Below are 21911 nucleotides of genomic sequence, written 5' to 3' on the forward strand. Positions count from 1 at the left end.
AAGAGTTTGGATCAGCACAGAGGTTTGCACAAAATTAAGGTTAACCCCAAATTTAATAAATAAATAAGGAAAGAAAATATTCACTCACTCTATTTTCAGTTCCATTTTAAAAACTCTGCCAGCCCTGCAGAAATGCCCCTGGCCCAGTCCAAGCTCTGGGCATGGCCATGCAATGTGAGGGGGAAAACAACAGAGGACCCCCTGGCTGTCTGCAGTCAGCCTCACCCAGGCTTTTAGCAGCTGTCTTCATCTCGGCTCTTCAGGGAGAGGAGAGCACACGCCACAGACTCAATCCCTAACACCCTCCTGCACCTTCCTTCCTCACCTCCTTCTTCTCCCCAGCCTCTGCAGCAGTCACCTGTAGTTTCTTTGGGGTGGTGGCTAGAGGGGTGAGGGGCAGGGCCTGTGTAGCTTAAATAACATTAGAACAGTTAGTGTGGCAGAGAAGTTGCTCTTGCTTTCCCCCCTATATTCCTTTCCTACAATCCCTAAAGAAAAAAGAATAATTGACTGAAATCCAATTAATGTTGATTTAGAACACCTGTTTCCAAAAGCCTTTGAATAACTTCTTCTTTTCATTTTTTTTTCCTTTCTCCCTTTGCTCTTTGTTTTAAGATGAAATACATATCCCTAGTCAGCTGCTCTGAGGAGCCCAGAGATTTGCATTTTCCAGACATGAAGAGAACCTGTTGTAAGCGAGCTGGGAAGACTTAAAAGCCCGAAGAAGCCGAGAGTGCGTACCGCAGCAGCAGGAACTTCTTTAACTCTTCCTTCTCCAAACTGCATTCCTTCAGAAAACTGAACCCCAAAACAATTGCCAGCACCCCGACACCCCTCTCTTTTGCCAGGGGAAATCTCCATGAGCAGTTTCCTGCAGGGATGGAGCAAAGCAGTCCTGGCTGAACACCCCACACCACCCTGCCAGGGTAAGCACTGCAGACAGCATCCTGGGCAGCCAACACCCCCTGCCCCTGAAGAGGATCCTGCCTCTCAGCATCTCCCCCCCATCAGCTGCCCAGCCTGACCTCCTGCCCTGAAGCACACTGGAGGATGTGGGCTCCTTTCTTTCCTTTCCTTCACCAGTTATTCCCATGCAAAATGAAACAGGGCCTGGATGGCAGAACAGCTGATTCCTGAAGCACATAGCTGCTTCCCACAGCCATGGAGAGTTCTAACAGGATTTGTGTTTATATATTGATTGGACACCTCTAAAAATCCCCACCCTGACAGCTCAGACACAGTGCAGACAATGAGGTAGTAAGACACTTATTACCACAGACCTGTTTTGAGACTAGACATAGTAATTAGCTCTAAGCTGTGCCTGTAAGTGTGACCTACTAAACACATTCTGGAAGCAAACCAGCTTTGCCGTTTAGGCACCGTACCACACTGCCAGGGAAGGGAGGGAAAAGATCTGCCTGGGTGTGCTGCTTGCATTCCCTGAGTTGGGGGTGAAGAAATTGTTACAAAAGGAGGGCAATTTGTTTTCCCTATATTAGAGATCAAAGATTTAAGAGAGACATCCTTGTGTTCTGCAATTTGTAACCAACCTCCCCCTGCCATGGTTGCATGGCCCAAGGGATTAGAACCCCTTTGGAGGTGCCTGCAGGTGAATACATGGCACTAAAGCTGGAGGGGAAGGGGGCCTGAGGAACAGGCAGGCAAAGAAGAACTTGCAGTCATGACTGGCTTTCCAGTTCTGCTCTCTCCCAGCCCTTGTACACCCACTGCCTTTTGAGGACAGGTTGTGGAGCTCCAGAGCACAGAGCTGACATAAGCCAGGAAGGGACAGTCCTGTGTTTGCATGGAATAGCAAAGAGACAGTGGGAATGAGCTAAAATGGGAACGCTCTTTAAAGCCTTCCAACCAACTGGGAAGCACAAGATATGGCTAGTCGGGGGCCCAAGAGATTAGGGAGTTAATTAGAGAAGGAGATGCTCATGGTAAGAGAGTGGATAATCAGGATTCTATTGTTTTCTATACTGGCAACAAAGGAAGAGAAGCCAATGGCAGCACAGTCACTTGTGTTTAGTGCTCCTCTGAAACGTCCCTATTTCAGTAACTGCTATCCAGACACAAAATGCTGCATGAATTCAGTCCCAGTTCAGCACCTGCAGGTGCAACCCCCAAATAGATGGCTGGGGAGGGGGCAGATGCTGACAGGATTGCAGTCTAGACTCCTCACTCTAAATCCATTTAGTGCTATTAACCATGACTGGGTGTAATAGCTCTGTGTACATTAGCACCAGGATAATTCTCCCTATTTTGCTAAGTATCAAATGTGTGTATTCATAGATACTATGTAAAGCAAACATCAGAGATGGCAAAAGGAAAAGCCTGGCATGCCTCTTTGCTGTACAGTCTGCATTTGCAAATGTTGACTAAGAAAAAAATAACCAAAGCAGTCAGGATTTCTTAAGTATAGCAGCATTATTCCTGGCCTGAGCAGCAGCAGATAAAGCATCTCCTTTGCATACAAGCAGTTTGACACAGAGTACACAATTAGAAAAGAAAGTTACGAAATGTACACTTCCACTGCATGCAAACAGCCACAGAAACCCAAGTCAATCCCAAGATAATCTCCCTGAAGGGAATGTGTTTGCTGTCTAACAATCCAGATTTTATTAAGTTGCCCAACACTTTTGAACCATGATAAGGAACTGGCCCCATTCTGGGAGCAACACAGATATCTGCTGCTGAGATTATCCCTGCTCTATACATTCAGTCTTGTTAAGAAGCAGTGAAGAAAGGGGATATGTAAACACAGGGAGGAAACAGAGCAACACTGAAAGTGATACTGAACTAGAGAGTCCTCCTTTGTGACAAGAAATAAAGCAGGCGATTATCTGGAAAGAAGAGAAACCAGCACCAAAACCTAGCAATGGGCAGAGCACAGCCCAGTGTGTGCTGGCTGGGAGAGTCAGGTTGCACTCGGAGGAGGAAAAGAGATCTGAGGGTAAAAAGCCAATTAGTGGATTAAAGGGTAAGTATCCAAGTTCTGAAACAGAGGGGTGATAATATAGGCAGCTAGGGAGAGGATTAGAATAAAGAAGTGATAACAGTATTCAGCTGAGAAGGAGGGCTGTCAAGAACTGAATGGGGAAAGAAGGTAAGACAATGAAAACAAAAACCTGTCACTGAATCAAGGGCTGTGATGGTGAGAACCCAGACACCAAAAAAAAAAAAAAAAGAATAAAAGAAAATGCCCCACAGTTTGGTTTCAGCTCCAAGTGTCCTGAAATCATTCATGGAGGGCAGAGACAGATGGGAGGTTTGGCCACGGCTGCATGAAATCGAGTGGGTGACAATGGGTTTGGAGCAATTACCACTGAGCAGGTCCTTGTCCCAAGTGTGCAGGGCTGAGGCTTTGCAACAAAAGACACAGGGCCCCTTCATGGAGCTGTGTCAGGAGCTGTGAGCTGGACACCTCTCCTCTGGGCTTTCACAGCACCACAGAATAAAAGACCACTGAAAGAAGTCACCATGGCCCAGGCATCTCCTTGCTTCCACCATGTTTGACACCAAACCCTTCACTGACCAGAAAACAGCACAAGAATAAATAAAAGAAATGTTCTGAGACCTCTGCCTGGCTTCTTGCAGAGCATGTAGCCCTATCAAGTGAAGATAAAACCTCCTCCTCACCCACCCCTGTCCCACCTCTCTCCTTGGAAAAGGGAACAGCTCTGCATTCTCTGCCTGCTCCTCCAGCAAGCAGTTGCTGCTGCAAGCACCTGCCTGGAGAGTTCTGTTCAGCTGTAACCTTGCAGTCAGTATCTGGGCACCAAAAGCCTCTCAGAGCAAAAGCCGAACAAATTAAAGTGGTTTGATACATCATGGTGCTGGATTTTGCCTAGGTCCCAGGGTATATGGTAAAATGTTTTCCCAGTTTTGGGAAATATTTTCCCCAGTCTGGAATCTGTTACAAACTGGCTTGCTGGAAAGCTTCAGCACGAGAAAGTCCCTGAAAAGGCCTCACTGATGTCCTCTGAAGTGAAAAGTGTTAACATTTGATAACATGGGGTGATTTTTGTGTCCCTTGTTTGGAATAATTTGTAAGAATCTTCATTTAAATGCAGAGATTAATCAGAGATTTAATCAGAGATTATTTTCTCCTTGACAGTAGGAAACAGTTTCCTCAGCCTTAATGTGATCCCAAAGATCCAAAATAGTTTAAAGACCAAACTGAAATATAAGGAAAACTCTGTTACATTATTACTGATTACTAATTAAATACAATAGGAACAACATTTAGCTTCCCTTCAGTGCATGATAGTTTTGTGGACCACACAAAAAAGCCTTTCCTAAGGCCAGCACATTGCTCATTAGCCATTAGCCAGAGCAGCTAAGGCAGCCCTGCATTAGCCAGAGCAGCACTCTCTGCTAACACATCTGATTGTTCTGGAGGAAAAAAGAGAGCAGCTCCTTAGCCAGACCAGGGAAGCAACTGGCAGAGTGCCACAGCAGATTACTGGTGAGGCTGGAGAAGGAGAGGTGTCCAGGGCAAGGAGCGAGTTACTGGTGACAGGACCAGCTCCGAGTTACAGATTTAGCCCTCGCCTGGGAAGCTACTGCTAAAAATTTTCATGGCTCACTCTTGAGACCCACCTTGTTTAATCAGAAAAAAATCAGAAGTGCCTGATGAAATATGCAGATGACAATGTTGGGAGGCATTTGTCAATACAAAGCATTACAATACCAAGCAAGGGAAAACAGAAGATATCTAGGACTGGAATAATGGAAATGGGGTGAGCTGTAACTGCTCAGAGTGCAAGGTCAATCACCAACAGATTAACAACAACTTTTGCATTAAATTTGGAGCTCATCAGATGGTAACTGCACAGGGAGAGAAGCACACTGTCACCTTTTGAACAATTAATGTAACGATGAGGAGCATGGCTGGGAAAGAAAAACAAACCAAAACACCCAAACCCCATCAAACCAAACCAACCTCCAGGGCAGTACCCAGAATCCTGACACTGCCTCATTTGCTGCCACCTTTGGGCAGAGAGGACTGAGTCCCTTCAAACAGAGCCACAGCTTCTGGCACACCTTCAAAGGTCCTGATGAGAAGGCACAAAACGAACAGGAGCTGGAGTTGTAGCATTTCATTTGCACTGAAGCTGTCAATGACTCTACTTAATTTCTGTCTAGGCACTTGAGTGGGAGCATGAATAGAGCCGGACAACCAAGAACCCTGAAGTCTTAGATGGAGATTTGGAGGGACCTGCTCAGGGGCAGGGCATGGTTTACACCTAAGCTGCATTTACCATGTCCATTGCATGGGCACGGGCATAGAGGCACCAGATGGGCAATGCTAAAGCAAAGAGCCTGCTTCCCACCCACGGCAGGAAGATACATGCTGAAAGCCCCCACAGGAACGGCATCAACAGAATGTAGTTACATAAAGAGCTGTGAATCCAGCCAGCAGAGCCTGTTCTGGAAGGCAGGGGTGTGAAGGCAAAGGGGGTACCACTGCCACCACCAGCAGGAACGGTGAGTGAGTCAATGGAGCACCTTGCACTCAGCAGGAGACAAGTTCTACTAATGCAGAAAGTGCCTTAAGAGATCAGAAGGAATGCACAGTGCCTGAGCAAAGGAGGAAGCCCCTAGATTCTCTCACCTGGAAGGAGAGAGCAGTCAATAGGCAGTGCAACAAATTAGAGAGAGATTCTGAAGCTGAGAGGGATGTCAATAGAACAGAAGAAAAGCAGAGTAAGGCCTTCCTGTAATTATGGATCATATTTTGTGCTGTTAAACTAAACTGCATCTGTGCAAAGCAGAGCAAGGAACAAAAGGTGAGATCTGAATGCAGAAAACGTCGTTGTTCCCACTACCAGGATCTCAGAACAGGCACCGCCACAGGCACCATCTTCAGTCACTCCTGGGCTCACAGAACTGGAAGGTTACAGTGAGCCCTGCAGTAAGACCTGCAGTGAGCCATGCTGTGAGCCATGCAATGAGCTCTGCAGTGAGCCCTGCAGTCTCTTCATGTCAAAGGAAGATATGGATGGAATTTCAGAATTCTACTCTCGGTAAACTCCAGCTAGTTGTAAGCCCCTCCAGGTGTGATGGGAAAAGCAGCTACAGGACTAACTCTTAGCTTATCTCCCAAATATTTCCTCTAATTACTACTTGGTAAGACTTGGGTCGAATTTTCCTTTCACTTACACCAGTGAAATGAGACTGCAATAAGTTTCATTGCTGTCTCCAAGAGACTTTTGCTCCCACTTTTTTCACTCAGTGCTGTCCTTAAACCTCAGTCAGCATGGCAGATCCCCTCCACACAGCTGTGTCTGACAGAGCTGCAGTGGCTCTCCCAACCAGAATCCATCCTGCTATCCCAGGTTAACTGGGAATTCTGGACTCATAAAATCAGAAAGAAAGCATATCCTGGCTACTGCTCTCATCATGAACAGAACACAGAATTCCCCTCCCATCTTTCCACTGTAACCAGCAAAGCTAAACCAGCAGTACCAACATGCTGCCAGTCCTGTTCACACTCCTTTTCCATTCCTCTCCCTTTGCCAGTGCAGACAATCACCAAGAAGAGAGTTTATCAGAGATAATTAGTGCTGCAGCAGTGTGACAAGGAAACCCACTTCATTTCAGCTGCAGATCTCTGCTGACCAACTAACTTGGAACTGCAAGTCATCACCTTGATGCCTGGTCCTGCATTTTTCCTCCCCCAGCTTCTGCTCTTTCATCCAAACACACACAGTGTGTCCCTCATCTTCTCTCTCTTCTGGAGCAAACCTCCCCCCACAACTAATGACCCTGCAGGAACCACTTCATCTTTCTTAGCTGTGTGACAGTGCAGACAAAAGAGCAGCTGTCCACCTCAGACACCCAGCTCATAGCAGCACCACTTCCAAGGAGGTCCTTAAACAAAATATTTAGGATAACCCACAACTGGGAACAAAAGGCAAACAGAGTCAGGCTTGTGCTCAGATGTAGAACACACAGCTGCCCAGCACTTGGTGCTCCAGCTCTGTTAGCATCTGTACTGAGAGACATCTCCTGTGAAAGCAGCAAATGCTGCCTCTGCCAGCCGCCCTGGAAGGGGCTGCCCTCGCTCTGCTGCCTGCACACAGTGCTGCAGTGGGTGCAAAGAGCTGGGAACTCTCTTTTCCTTTTCTCTAACTTCTGTCAAGTACAAGGCAAAAAAAAAAAGAGTGTCTGAGAAAGCCTCAGGTTTAGCAACTCCCAGGACTAAAACATGTTCAGCTTTGCAGTACTCTGGGAATTAAGCTCTGCGAGGTTCACACATTACCACTAACTTTAGTGTAAAGATAATGGAAGGTTAGGGAGGGGGCAGAGATGAGAGGGTTTTTCTCCTAGCTAGGCAAAAAGAACAAATAAACATGATGGCTGCAAACCCTGTATTCCACAACAAGTTCTTGAGGCTCCCGTGTGCTACATCAGCAGCAGTACAGCCTCCATTTTTATTGTAATCTTGTGGCTTTTTATTTGTAACTTATATGAAAAGAATCACATTGATTGGGGCAGATTTAACTCAGTAAAACCTATTCTACTGAGATTGTCAGTGCTAGGTGATTTTATCAAGTTCTCTTTTGGTTTCATTTTCTTCCTCATCCCTATCCCCAGGGGAGATTGCAGCCCAGCTTGCAGAGCAAATTGCCCTAAATTGAGTTCTTTCTCTGCCACATACAGGCCTGCCTTTGGCTCCTCAGCTTGAAAACTTTATGCATTCTTATTTTTCTCCATCTTCCTTAATACCCCCTCCTCATTCCAATTAAAATGGAGAAGTTTGCACCGATACCTGCTCCCAATTAAATGAATACTGCATCACCAGCCACACTCTCCCCATCTCCTTTACCCTCCCTTCATTAGCCTTACTCCTCTGAGGCTTCCTGGCTGTCTGCCAGGGACTTATGGCAGGAATTCAAAATCTTGTACACTTCATCCCCTCAAAATCAGTCTTGAATTTAAGCAGCCTGCTCCTTGGGCCCAGCATGAGAAATGCTGGTAACCGATTCAAAGGGGAGGGGAGAAAAGAAAGAAAATGGTTTAGCTAAAAGGTTAAGAAGCTGCCATAAAAGCAGCTTAGCTAAAAGAGGTTAAACTTCCGGGCTAATTGGCTTCCGTTTCCTTTAAAAAAGCTCTTCCTGGAAGACAGTGAATGTCAGGAAGTTACTGCTGGTTTATTTCAGAGTATTCACACCTACAGAAACCGCATCAGGCTTGTTCCTCGCTGCTCACTCAGATCATACCCCCAGCACAGAAAGACCAAGGCAGGCAGAGGCTGGCACAGCTAGCTGGGGGGCTCAGGCCTTCTCTGGAAAATGCCTATCTCATTTTCCAACAGTTGTGAGCAGCACAGAGCCATGGCACCAGCCACTCCTCTGACACTTGAAACAAGCAGCACCATGTCCAGCTGCCGGCGAGCCGGAGCCAGCAAGGGGAGTGCGTATGTACAATGCAGTGTAGCCTGGCATTGCTGCTTCAGGCCCTGCAAGCTCTCCTCACCCAGCAAGCAGTTTGCTGCATTTAACCAACAATGATTTTTCAAATGGCTCAGCAGAATTTAGTGCCTGAAGAACCTTGAGTGGAACTACAGTGTGTCCTGTGACCTGATCTGAAGCAGTCATGGAAGCCTCTACAGCACAGCTCTGACACTGCTGGGCAAGAAGCTCAGCAGCTTCCTGGCTCAGAATCACAGACTTGCATGGGTTGGAAGGGACCGCGAAAGATCATCTCATCCAACCGCCCCCTGCCAGAGCACCTCCCAAGCCATGCACACTGCAGATTTCTGCCAAGGCTGGCTGGGCAGGCTAGTGGCTGGACAGGGAGCTGGGAGGGTGCATGCCCAGGGCAGCTAGCTGAAGCAGCCAGGCTGGCAGAAGAGGCGCAGCTGTGCGAGCAGCCCTGTGTGCCTTGGTTGTGGCTGGGCCTGAACCAGGACCTGATTTAATCTTGTAGAAAGCTACAATATCTTTGTGACACTGTGGTAATCTTCACAGAAGCTCTGCAGGAGAGGTTTTCAGCATCATGGATACCTCCCCATGGCTCTACCCTCTCCATCAGGCCAGGGAAAATGCAGGGTCTGCAGCACTGAACCCTGCCCAGCCCTCAGCTGGCCGCTCCCTGCACTGGGGAGAAGGGTTTGTGAGAGCCCAGGCAGTAATGACTTGCAGACTACTTGTTTCATCTTTTCTGTTTCTTCATTTCTCAGTCAATACTTCTTGATGCAGGATGATTCCTACCTAATGAAAGCAATCTCCTTGGAAAATTCTTTGCAAGAGAAGGAGGAAAACCATCTCCTGCTTGTGGAAGCTGCTTCCGATTTTGTGTTCCTCTGTTGATAAATCTTCCTTTAAAATTGTTGCTTCTCATTCTCTTTTACAGGTGAGAACAGAAAGAGGTTCCAACTATGAGAGCTGACTGTAAAACTAGTAAATAACACAACACTGAGGTCATAAAAGTCTCTCTGCAAGATCGTGTTGCATTTACACAAGTGACACCACTGCCTCTGCCCTCCCTTGCAGACAGGGGACAAACACCAGGCTCTGGGTGAGAGCTGACACACACCATCCACTGTGCACAAATACACAGTGCTCAACACCCCCCAAACACATCCTGCCAGGTTAACAAAACACACCCAGAGCTGACATAGTTACTAAACCACCATCAAATAACTATTACGTCATATAAATTCAACTCACTACAGTCACACTAGAAAGTCTCAGAAAGGAACCAGCAGTACCTCAGCTCAGACGCTGTTGGGCTGCATTCAGTGTTAGAAATAGTCTCTGGTCAGGAAGGGCCACAGATAATACAAGCCAAGAAAGAGCTGCAAGCTAAATAATTGATGGATAAACAGCATGGGTACAAGTGACTCCAGTTCTTTCTGGGTGATTGTGTGACCTACAAGCACCACTGAGTTCTGGTCTTCCCTGAGCCTCCTCTTCTCCAGGCTAAACAACCCCAGCTCCCTCAGCCTCTCCTCAAAGTGCTGTGCTCCAGACCCCTCCCCAGCTTTGTCGCCCTTCTGGATGATGTGTGAGCTGATGCACAAACAAACCACTGCTGTTTTCTTCAGCAATCAATGCTAGCCTGACGATTGGGATTCAAACAAATTCAAGCTGGGATTTAATTCCTGGGGTCTTCTTGTGCTCTCTCAACAGATTCTGTGACTATCCAAGAAAAAACATAATACTCAAGAAAGAGCCAGCATTCCGGTATTTTTAGCTTTGGTGCTATCCATCAGCAACAAGACCATGACCAGGAAGAAAGTTCAGTGTTTAAAAGTTAGCTGCCAAAATGAGATAATTTTTAGGCTTCTGATTCTTGGAGTGAAATCAAAATTATCTTGCTCAGTTCCCAGGTTTCCTAAATAGAACATGGGGAAAATGAGATATTTCAGGAGGAGCCAGTGAAGCCTTGAGCTGTGATTACCTAAAATTATTATATTTAACAAGCAACTGCCTACAATGCGTCTTGGGAACAGCTAAAGACCAGCTCTGTGCATGCATTTCCAAACCTCCTAACTCAGGAACTGAAGAAGTTCCTCTGCCTACAGGGGACCAGAAGCCTGAACTTTCTTGCCATGTTCTCCCTTCTCAGACTGCGGGTGGCTGTCTCTCCTTGACAGTGAATCTCAGCTCTGGCAGAGTGTCAGCAGTAAGGCTGGAGGTGATGAGCTGCACCCAAGGCAGCCTTGCGCTGCTCAGCAGTGGACACAGTTTGAACAGTGCAGACTTGAACCTGCTCAGCTGGAGGAAGGAGCAGAGCCCAACTTTTAAGATACTAAAGAAATTATTTTGAACATGTAGTCACTCTATAAAAGGGTAAATTGCTCTTCTGTTAACCTGTTTTAGGAGTTTGAGTCAACAGCCACCTTTTGATAGGCTTCTGCTGCAGCTCCAATGTGTGAGGCACATGCTGAGACTGCCCAGTGACCGAGTTTCTTAGAATTCTACACTACAAACAACAGTTTCTGGACATACCTGGCTTGCACCTGGTGTAGATGCCCATCTGTTTAGCATGGTCAGGTCTGGGATGATCCCGAAAAAGCTCAGAAGTGCAATTCTGGGCACCAGAGGAATTTTGACTTAATAAATAGTCTATATCTTTCTACTCAACCTCATGGTTAGATGGCAGCTAACTGTGGATTTTCTGTATTAGACCTGGGTATCAAAACCCACTTTTCAGCTGGATATCTAAATTCCCTCTGCCTCTCTTTGGATCTGCCCCTGGACTAACTGGAAGTTTTCTGTCTTCCTAGATAAGCTCACGCTGCAGCCAAATCTCAGCTTTCCAGATCAGAATCTTTATCACCCGGATGTGTTCAGCACTGGTTAGCTCCTGGTTTTATGAATGGCTGAAAGCCATCTAACTTCTCCTGACTCAGATGAAGAGACCTATTTTGGCATGCAAAGCACAGCTGCAGAGTATTACAAACAGGTCCAAAAAAACAGATGGCTAGAAGATAGACCACTGCCCTGTGTTGCCACTGCCTAGCAAGAACGAATGTTACTTAAATTGTTTTCCCTGGACAAAGTTTGCCCTTACTCTGTGAAAAGCATCACCATGCACCTTCCACTTCATGTGCTGCCTCGGGAGGGACAACCATACACCACTAAACAAGACTCAAAGTCAGAGCATGTTCCTCCCAGCAGAGAGATCTCTGAAGTCCCATTCTGAGATGTGTTTACCTTCCAAAGCTGAATTAATGTCTTCACAGCACCCTTTCAAGGAGCAGTACAAGCAGTCCTTCTAGGGATTTCAATTGCAACACACCTCCCAGTGCTAATTGGACCACATGCCTGGATTGTTATTCCTCTCAGCCTGCAAAAGGCCCTAAATATACTCTTAGAGACACCTCTCAAATGATTAAATTATGGTTAATATTTCTATGGTTGGTTGGCAGCCTCAGAAAGGACAAGGAGTCATATCCACCCTGCTTTCATCAGACCATATAAAAATCAGAAAGGAATAATTATTGATTATGGCAAAGTAAATCTCCAGCACCATGGCAGCATTTCAGGCAGCCACTGAAAGAGCTTCCTTTGCCTGCCAAGTGCTGCTTCACAGCTACAGAGAGATCAGCAGGACTACGGCAGCCCACGGAAACAAATCAAATGGTTAGAGCGCATTCAATCTGCTGGGCCAAAATCAGGGAAAAGGAAACATCTACTGCAGAGCTGAAAGGGGCAAATATTTCAATTACTAATTAAAGCCCAAAGGTCATTTTGAAAACATGACAACTTGCTCTGCATCAGAAAGATGTATTGATAACCTCTGCTTTCATAGAAGCCCTCAGTAATCAGTGCAGTTAAGAGGTGCACATTAAAGTTTAGTGGCTCTGTTGGATTGTTCCCTTAAAAAAGTTATAGACTGTGAGTGTGCTCAGTGTTGTTTACAACACGCTCAAATCACTTTCATTTATTCTTCTAATTACTCTATGCAATTCAATGCCTCTCTTTTTTTCTTTTTACCACTGGAAATCTACAAGAGTTGTTCCATTTTCAGTGGCACCAACAGAAACCAGGAGTCATTCCACCAATACCAGTGAATTTGGTTGGTTTAAAGATTGGAGGCAGTTATACCATGACTTCAAAATACGGCTTATGTGTGAGTCTTCCTGACCAGGAGTAAACCTGAGTTTGAAAGGGGAGCTAATCATGACAACAGTTCACGTTAGGATTTTAGTGTCTCCCATTTGCCGCCTTAATCACACATACAAATGCTTAACCAAATGAGCTTTGAATTACAGACACCTAGCTCCAGAGTCAGAACTGACCCCCAGATACTTCACCTGAAAATCTTTAACTAACACCAACTAATTTTCTAAATTTTTCAGAAGAAAGGAAGCTAAGAAGAAAAAACAATAGAAAAGAACATTTCAATAATGTAGACCTACCACAATCTCTTAAACGTTAGACAACTCTGGGATACAATCCTGGCTAATCATTTCCAACCAAACCAACCCTAAGGGATGAGCCAGGGTGGTCCCTGCAGTCACAGCTTTGACAGACTGGTGTGATGGTGTGAAATGGCAAGAGGGGAACTGGAGCACGTCAGCAGCACTGCTCTTCCTTCAGTCTCTCACAGTGCTAGCGCAGGGTGCACACAGGGTACATGACTTGTGCACCCTGGGAGGAGAGGGCTCAGGGCTATCCATGCATTATCAGAGCATCTCTCTGAACTTCTCTGAACAGAGCAACTGTTTCCAGTCCAAAAGCACAGCACAAACAGATTTACTCTGGTGTGGCTTTAGACTAAGGCAGCAAAATGACAAACCTTTGCCTCACTGCCTGCAGAGCTCATTCCTGAGAGGCAGGAGGGTGCTTCAAAAACTTCATTCGGGAGACAGGAAACCTTCACTTGATCAGCGTTCACCACACCACCAGATGCTGCTGCAGCACTGGCAAAAGCAACAGGATCACAGTCTGTGATAATTCAGCTATCAATAAAGAGTTCAAGCATCCACTTCTGCTACTGCAAAAATTGACTGCAGGTGAAAGAGAACCCAGAAAGGGAATTTATTATTGAACAAAGTAGTTGACTAAACTAATTCAGTCACTTCCCAACACATCATTTGTAGGTAGAAAGCAGTGAGAACAATGATGTCTTTACAGCTGCAGACAAACCACACAGCAACAGCCACACATGCAACTCTCAGCAAATGCACATCCTAACCTTTGCTCCCCAGGTAGCCATGCCACTTGATCCAGTGTGATAACCACACATGCAGGATGGCAGGGAGTGATGAATCACTCCCATCTGCCATACTTCAGTGGCTGACCAGCCCTCTCCAGGGAGGTGGAATTATGGTCACACATCTTTAGTTTGTGCATCAATACCAATTATATTCTAATGTGTTTCTTTAGACTTCCACTACGATGAGGTGGGAGCAGGGGGGCACTTGGGGGATTTTGTTTGGGTTTTTTTAACAAGTGCTCCCTCACACAGGTGAATCACAACATCCAGCAAGCAAACAGCGCAAGGCATTAGTGACCAACACAGCATCAGTTTCAGGAGGAGCTGGGACACACTTCCACACAGAACAAACACAAACACCTGGACCATGGTGTGCCACCAAAAGATCTGCACACAATGAGGTTGTTTAGATGTTGGTATTGATGAGTAAGTGCTGTGAGAAACAGTGTTCTGTGTCCTACAAGATGCAATCAATACAGGGTGAGATGCCTGCATGGGACCCTGAACAGTGTTCATCCAGCACATCACTGAAAAGGAGATCCTGCCATGGAGCTGTCTAAACTGAGCCTGCTCCCAGAGGAACCACCAAGGAAGGAGAGGAGTCTGTAGAATCTGCTGGCTTGCCCTTTCTTTGCCACTTGTAATCAGAAGTGCTTGGGAGGGCTGGATTTGATGACATCCTTCCTCCTGCTCCAGCTGAATACAGCTCAGACCGGTTTGGGGCAGTGAAGCACAATGCGGCTTGGGGCATATTCTGCATTATAAAATGAAATAATCATTTCACTTCCAAATAAAGAAAACAAGTTTTTGAGCAAATTACTAATTGTCAAGAGCCTTTTTCTGGGCTCTGCCAAAGAAAAAGAATCAGCACCAGAAGACTGCCTTTGTGGCACTGTAGCTGCTAACACTAAAATCACTTCTTGTACTGACAGTCTTAAGGGAGCTATTGCAATGAAGAACCAAAACAGCAGATGTTACCCAACCCAAGCACTGGCAAGTATCAGATAAAAAACAACACACAGAAGATAATGCAAGCATTTGAGCATTAGGAGATACAAATAAGCAAAAAGTGTGTGCTGCTTTCAAGAAAATATGGCACCCAAAGGCACTCATTGATTCCATGGACTAAATCACATCTTTAGCAGCTTGAAAACAAAGCCTTCATCAGCTTAAAGGGAGTACAAAGCAGCCTTAAAAATCACCAGCTCTTTTTCCTGCACTAAATAGCAAAACTGAGTCAAAACCGATTTTTAAAAGGAAATTGTAGTCTGAAGCCATTTATGCTAAAATTTTTACTCGGGGAAGGAGAGGAAGGAGGAAGATGTAACATTCCCTTCAGACTCGGAGACACAAACAGGGTGCAAGGGAAAAAAAGAAATAAAAAAGGAGGGAGTGAGTTTGTAGTTTGTTCCCTTTCTCTGCATCCTTTCATTTCTTCCCCTTTCCTCTACCTTAAGCACAAGGGTGAGGACTGCTCTGCAGGCCTGCACAGACTCTGCAAACAGGAGCTGGTCTGCGACTGCAAGAGTGATGAACAAAGCAGGACATGGGAAATGAGGTGGATGCAGCTGGCCTCCCCCTCGCTGCTCAGCGATCCCTGTTTTACGCAGACAGCGTTGGGTAATTCAGGGAGGCTGCCGAGCACACCACGACGACTTCCCAGCAGCGACAGACAAGATTCAGAATGAAGAATTCCACTGCCAGGCAAGAAAAATTTGCAATAATTTTCTGTAATCCAAGCAGAGTTTTTTAGCACTTTTATTGCAGAAGCAATTCTAAATAACAGAGCTTGTCTTCTAATAGCATTGCTGTAATAATGGTGTTTTATAACAGAAGTGCCATTATTACAGGAATGGTATTATAATGGTGGCATTATTATTGCAGAGCCCTTCCCATAACAGCAGAGCTAAATAAGCCTGCTTGGATTACAGAAAATGATTGCAAACTTCTTCCTCGGCACAGGAAACGCCGCAGCCTTTATGTCTGCTCTGAGCCAGGTTTTGAGAAGGTTCACACAAGCCTGGAAAGGATCATTCCAAGGGAGCCCTTGCTGCAGAGCAACCACGGGCCCTGGTGTGGCTCAGCAAAGGCTGCACCTCACCAAACTCTCCCTTCCAACCCCGGTCCCGCTCGCCGCTGGCTCAGCGCGGAGGGCAGCGGGAGGCGTCCTTGGGAGAAGCGAAATATTTTCAGTGCTGGAGTAAAGCACTCAAGCCTTGGAGTATCATCTGAGGTGATAAAAAGATGTAATATTCAATAACAGTTATGCAGCAGAAATGCCTCGGCACAAATCTTCTATCTATATCAACGACATTAATAGGAATTTCCCTCATCATTCAATCAGGGATATATTGCTTTGCCAGAGACTTAGAAAGCACTCAGCTAAAGAATTTAACTCCCTATATAGGAAATGAATAAGTAAATTTGAGTTTATAAAATTCGACTTCTTTTTATTAAAGTTATCTGGCAATACCTCAGTGCTGAGACTCCGGTGCAGTATAGAAGACAGAAAGAATTTAAGTTCCAAAGCTTCTGACCTTTTTAACATTAAAATAAAATCCTATATACTTCCCAGCTGATACAATCAGATTATGCCATCTGGTTAGGATGGAGTCTGTGAAACAGTAACGTAAGAAAATTCAATAAACTCATATCCTCTGCAGGCATTTCTACATTTTTTAGCCTGCCATGAAAGCTTTAGATGTGTGTTTGTATGAAATGAACTTATTTTATTATTGATTTCAGGCAGACAGGAGTTCTGCTGGAGCCCTTTGCAGCCTGCATCACTACCCAGAGCAGGCTTTTCACAGCAACGGTCCCAGCCCATCCTCACAAATGGGGATTGTCATCAGCTGTCTTTTTGTGAGAGTGAAAGCTAACACATGGCACAGGATGGCAGCCTTCAACATGCACAGCTAAGAAATAACTCTGGCATAATAAATGTTTTCAAAGTTATTGATTAGCTTTTTTAATTGCTTTTCTGGACTCCGCCCCCCAACACACTCAACAGCAGAGACTGGAGCCATCGCAAAAACAATGGTAAAGGACTTGCAAAAATCCCCAAAGCTCACCCTGAGTCTGCTGCTCCCTCCAAGCTCCTGCTTCTGGTGCTTCGTGACAGGAGGAAGTCCTCTTCTGCCGAGGTGCCCTGCCCCAGCCAGGTCTGGTTCTGCACAGGCAGCCTGCCAGCACCGCTGCTCTCCCCAGCCCAGCAGGGCTTGGTCTCCCTCCACAGCTTTTTTCTCCTACTCAGATTTTTCATCTCTACCACTCACCAGGTACCTCCCAGCCTGCCTTGTGTTTCAGCACAGTTCCAGTTAACACAGCAGCTGTCTGACTTCTCACTGGGACCACTGCATAGTCCTGCTGGTCCTGGGTAAAAACCGATGGGGCAGGAGTCACCATGAGGCTTCCCAAGAGAGAAGCTTTAACTGACACAGGGCACCTTGTTTCCCTGCTCTTTACATTGTGTAGGCTTTTGGGGCATGAAGGCAAATTTCTGTCCATCTCACCTACACTTATTGGTCAAGAAGTGACCAAGAGGCATCAGGGCCCACACTGGAACGCTGCATTCTTCCTCAACAGCCTGTTGGCAGCACCCTAGGCAGTGAGTTTCTGAAGCAACAGCCCAGGCCATGCTCTCTCCTGCCAGTTCTTGCTCTCCACAGCACCAAAATGATTGTTGGTGTTCTTCTCAAGCACCTGCAACTATCCTTCAAACCACTTTTCTAACATACTTGATCTTGTTTTGGCAGCTCTGTACACAAGTGCTACATCGGCTGCTGCAAGCCCAGCCCCTGCCCCGCTTCAGCCACTGGTTTGTTATCCACTCACCCTTTTTAAACTCCTGCCACACAAATTTAGAAACCAGGGAATAAGTGCCCAAGTGTGTTCCCGGCCTGTTGATGCAAAGCCGAGCAGCCAAACAAACTGCTCTCTCTGCCAGGCTCCCTACACCCCGTGAGCAAAGCCAGCTGGAAAGGAGATGATGGTGCAGTGACCCCACTGGGAATGGCTTTTGGCAGCCCAGCAGAACTCCCTCAGCTCTTGTGCTGTGTTTCCATCACAGGGGTTTGAGAATCTGCTGAAAAGCTCCCTTCAGCTCTGAATGCACCAGGGGAGGAGAGAGAAGCAAAGGTGGGGAGTGGGAGGAGGGAGGGGTGTGAAAAGGGGGGATTAGTTGGTGCAAAAATGTCAAGCTGCCTGCAGTGGAGGCAAGAAGGGGTCGGGGGTAATAAAGCCAATTAGCAGAGCAGAGGATAAGAAGCCATATTTGAAATAAAGGAGTGATAATTTTAAGCAGCAAGGGAGAGATTAGAATACAGAAGTGCTAATGGTATGCAGCTTGGGAAGGAGATGGTGAAGCACTGGATTGAGAAAGACAAGAGAAAAGCAACCACAAGCCCCAACATTCCTCCTAAGTGTATACATGGACGCTCCTGCTGGAGCTCTGCTGCTTCCCTCCTGCCCTTTGCTTGCAGTAGGATCTGCAGCTACAGATGTCTCTTCCACACTGTCAAGCAAATTCTTTGTCTTTTATAACAACTGATTCACTAGAATTGCTCTTGACTCATCCCTTTCTATTTCACAGGGTCTTACAAATACTCAGTGTCAAGTATTGCTTTTAAATAGCCCCATTTTCCATTTGGAAGTACATCCTATAATTACTCATTTTATTTTGGAGGCTACTTGCTGGTCTATTACTAACTTGTTGCCATATTTTACACAGCTTGGTACTTGAAATAACTGTGCAGAGAGGGCACAATGCAAAGTTTAGGCCTAATTTAGATTCTGCTTGCACTATTCTTTCTTTTTTAACAGACACTTCCCTCTCTGAATGTTGGGTGCCTGAAAGCCTTTGCTTTGCAGCTCTGGTGATGGTCTTAGGGAACACAGCATATGCAAAGCATCCCATCCCTCGCTGCTTGCTGAAGTAACTTCCACTCTCCACACTGCCAGCAGGCGTCAGGGCACAGCCGTGCTCTAAACTTGTGACATTTAAAGACTAACAGCATTTTTGTAGATGCTGGGCTTTTCTCACACACCTTGAACAATGGAACTGAGATGAATTTGCCTGCCACTGGAGCACCTGAGCTGTTCCAAACAGTGTGGGACTCCAGAAGGCAAAAACATCTCTAGATATTTCATTTTGTAGCTCATCTGCTTTTTTTCAGCTGCCCCATTCAGCTGCATAGTCACTGGCCTAGCTTTAAAATGGTTCAAACTTTGTTTTGCTTTGGAGTCATGGGCTGGGTGCAGGTGTCAAAGCACCCTGCTCCATTCCCGTATCTTGGCCATTCCCAATCCTTTTCTTTGTGGCTACAAACCCTAGGGTACAGCAACGAAGGGAAAGGCAGCTATAGATGATGGAATTGTTCTCCTTCCCATTCCAGGGGAATGCAGTTCCACACAGCTTAAGCTCACACCTGAAGAACTTTCAGCAAGTAATAAAAATAAAATAAAATTTAAAAACCCTCACAAACCATTGGAGTGATTTGGCTGAGGAGTTTTTATCAGGATGCTTGTCCTGAGATGTTCATATTGAGACAAGAATACTCTGTGTCTAATAACTAGGAAAATTAAAACTCTAAGAGATGCACAAGGACAAAACCTTGGTATAAATTCTGAGAACTTGAGGTTATATAGATTTCTCCTGACACACAGAATAATGGTGGATTTCTCCTTGCTCCCATAAAATTGATTTATCATCCAAGATCCACATTTCATAGTTTGGCAGCTGTAAGATAGCTCATGGAAAAGCTCTTCGGGATATTCTCGGGGCACTGTACTCCTGCTGACAAGCAGATGCAGCTGGGTGGAACTGACTCTTCCTGCTGTGGGGCAGGATTTGCAGCACCTCTCTCAACCAGGTTTCTTGCAGTGCTTCGTCTGCTCTACAGCTTCTTCACCTCATCTCCTAGGTGCAGTTCATGGGCTGCTTACAAAGCCTGTTCCTCCTTCATTATGCAAACTCTCTTCTTCCGCTCCCTCTCTTTATCGCTCCATCTTCCCCCCATGGCTAGGAAATTCACCGGCTTCCTGACTTCCTCCAGAACTCTTCCCACACCTTCTAAACTTTAACCCTCACCCTTTGTCACTGGGTTTGCAGGGCCAGCGGGCCGGCAGCACACCCCACCACACCTTACAGAGCAAGGGATGAGAGGAGAAAGAGGCTGCAAACACAGAAGCTGCTCTAGATGGATGTCTTCTCAGTGCTAGATGTGATAGAAGTGATTAGCATTCACTGATCTTCCTGAGGAATGTACTAGGATAATTCATTAGAATGGCTTGGAAGTGCAATTAGTGAACTCTAGTGTAAATGACACTGCTGTTCATAGACCTACCCATAAGAGTAATTATATTTTGAAAACTACTTAGTGAAAAATTGATTGAATGGGTCCTATGGGCATAGATAATTGAGATAAAAATATGTAAACAAATGCCCATTAATAAGTTTTACAGCAATTTCTATCTTTGCATGTTTAGCTGGTCTGCAAATACACAGAAGGAATGAGAAACTCCTGGTGTTTCATTCTGAAGGCACATTTCAATGACAAAAACACGAGTGCCTTTGCAAGCAACACTAGGGAGTGGTTCTGCCACACACAGATGTTCCTCACCGTGGTCACTGCAGCTCCCGTGGCTCACTGCACTTGGAAGGCACTCGGATGTGAGGGTGAGGAGCTGAGCACAGCACCCTGAGAGAGCCAGCGAGTGAGCGTGAGCCTGGGATGAGAAGGGGAACAAAGACATGTAGATTTTGGCATCCTGGTTTGAAATTCATAATCCTGGAATGCTCTGAGCAGTGGCTCAGACTGCAGGCAGCAGCAGGCAGCAATTCAAGAGGAGCAGATTCCTCACCTTAGCCCCTTGGTGTGTGGTGCCAAAAGGTCACAGACATTGAATGCCATTGAAATGTGTAAGCTGAGATCCTGCACAGAAACCACACGCCCTGAGGTGGTGTGAGAAATGACCACCAGCCCTTTAACACCAGCTTCTGTCACAGGCAAATCTGTACCTCCAGCCTCCTGATTCTATTTTGCTGTTCCACTGGTTAAAAATGTAAGGGAGGAAACTGCATCCTCTTCCAGCCTGAACATTCTGCTCTGCTCTCAAGGGACCTTTACATATTAGGCTTTGGACACCTAATTTTGTTTCCTTCTTTTGGGATGCGACAAAATTGAGAAATAAATCACAAAATTATTTCACTGTGGCAAAATGCTTCCTAAATCTATCTCCTTCCCACACAAATACAAAGAATACACCCCATAATTATACTGTTCCTGTGCGTGCATGAAATTGCCACAAATAACAGCAGTCACAGTTTATTCTTTGTATCTGATGAGGAAAAACCCCAAGGCTCCAGCCTTTGTGTGCAGTGCTGAACCGGAGCACAAAGGTCCTGATTTCTGGCTCCCAGGATGCCCCTGATCGATACCATATGAAAGGTAACCAGGCTGGCAGAGCTGGCAGCCCTGCCACAGCAGGGCCTGCCTTGGCACTTCATGGAGAACCAGGCAAGATGAGGTACAATCTGTGTGCATATTTCAGCCCTCTGTTTTCTTAAGTGTTTATCCTCTCCTGTCTTCTTGAGGGGACCACCCCTTTAAAAGGTCTAAACACGGGAAAGAGTGCAGCTCTGGCTTCTGCTGAAGCCAAACAGAGCTGAAACACCTGCAGAGGTAGCCACATCCTTCCCTGACACGGACCTGACAAAGCTGAGGCACAGATCTAAAACGCTTGCTGGACCTCTGGCAACCTGCCAGATGCACAGCTCCTGGCTGTGCTCACACAGTCTGGCCACAACTCTGAGGTCACCTGGAGTGAGGACTGGGAACATTTTGCTGCAGTCTATTGAGGGGGCAGGACAAAGAAGTCACTGAAAGCCACAGACCTTTCCTTACACCCCCACAGCAGCTCTGGCTCTAAACCCCCAGAGACTGAGCCTGAGGTGGGGAACACAAAACTCTTCCCTCACTGTTCATCTGATTGCCTCTCTGCAGGGTATTGGGCTGCGTCTTGGACAGGCAGTGCCAGCATCTCTCTTTGTCTAGCAGCCTATCAGTATTCTTAACAGAATCAATGTTACCTTTGAAAGAAGCTTCCATCAGAGCACCTCAGAACCTGTCCCACACTGCTGTGGGCTCAGTGCTGCTTGGACTGAGCAGCTGAAGCCTCAGATGCTTCATCATAAACCTGTGACTATGGCTGCTACCCCTGAGCCTCTC

Source organism: Dryobates pubescens, chromosome 28 (genome assembly GCF_014839835.1).
Source record: "Dryobates pubescens isolate bDryPub1 chromosome 28, bDryPub1.pri, whole genome shotgun sequence".
NCBI lineage: Eukaryota > Metazoa > Chordata > Aves > Piciformes > Picidae > Dryobates > Dryobates pubescens.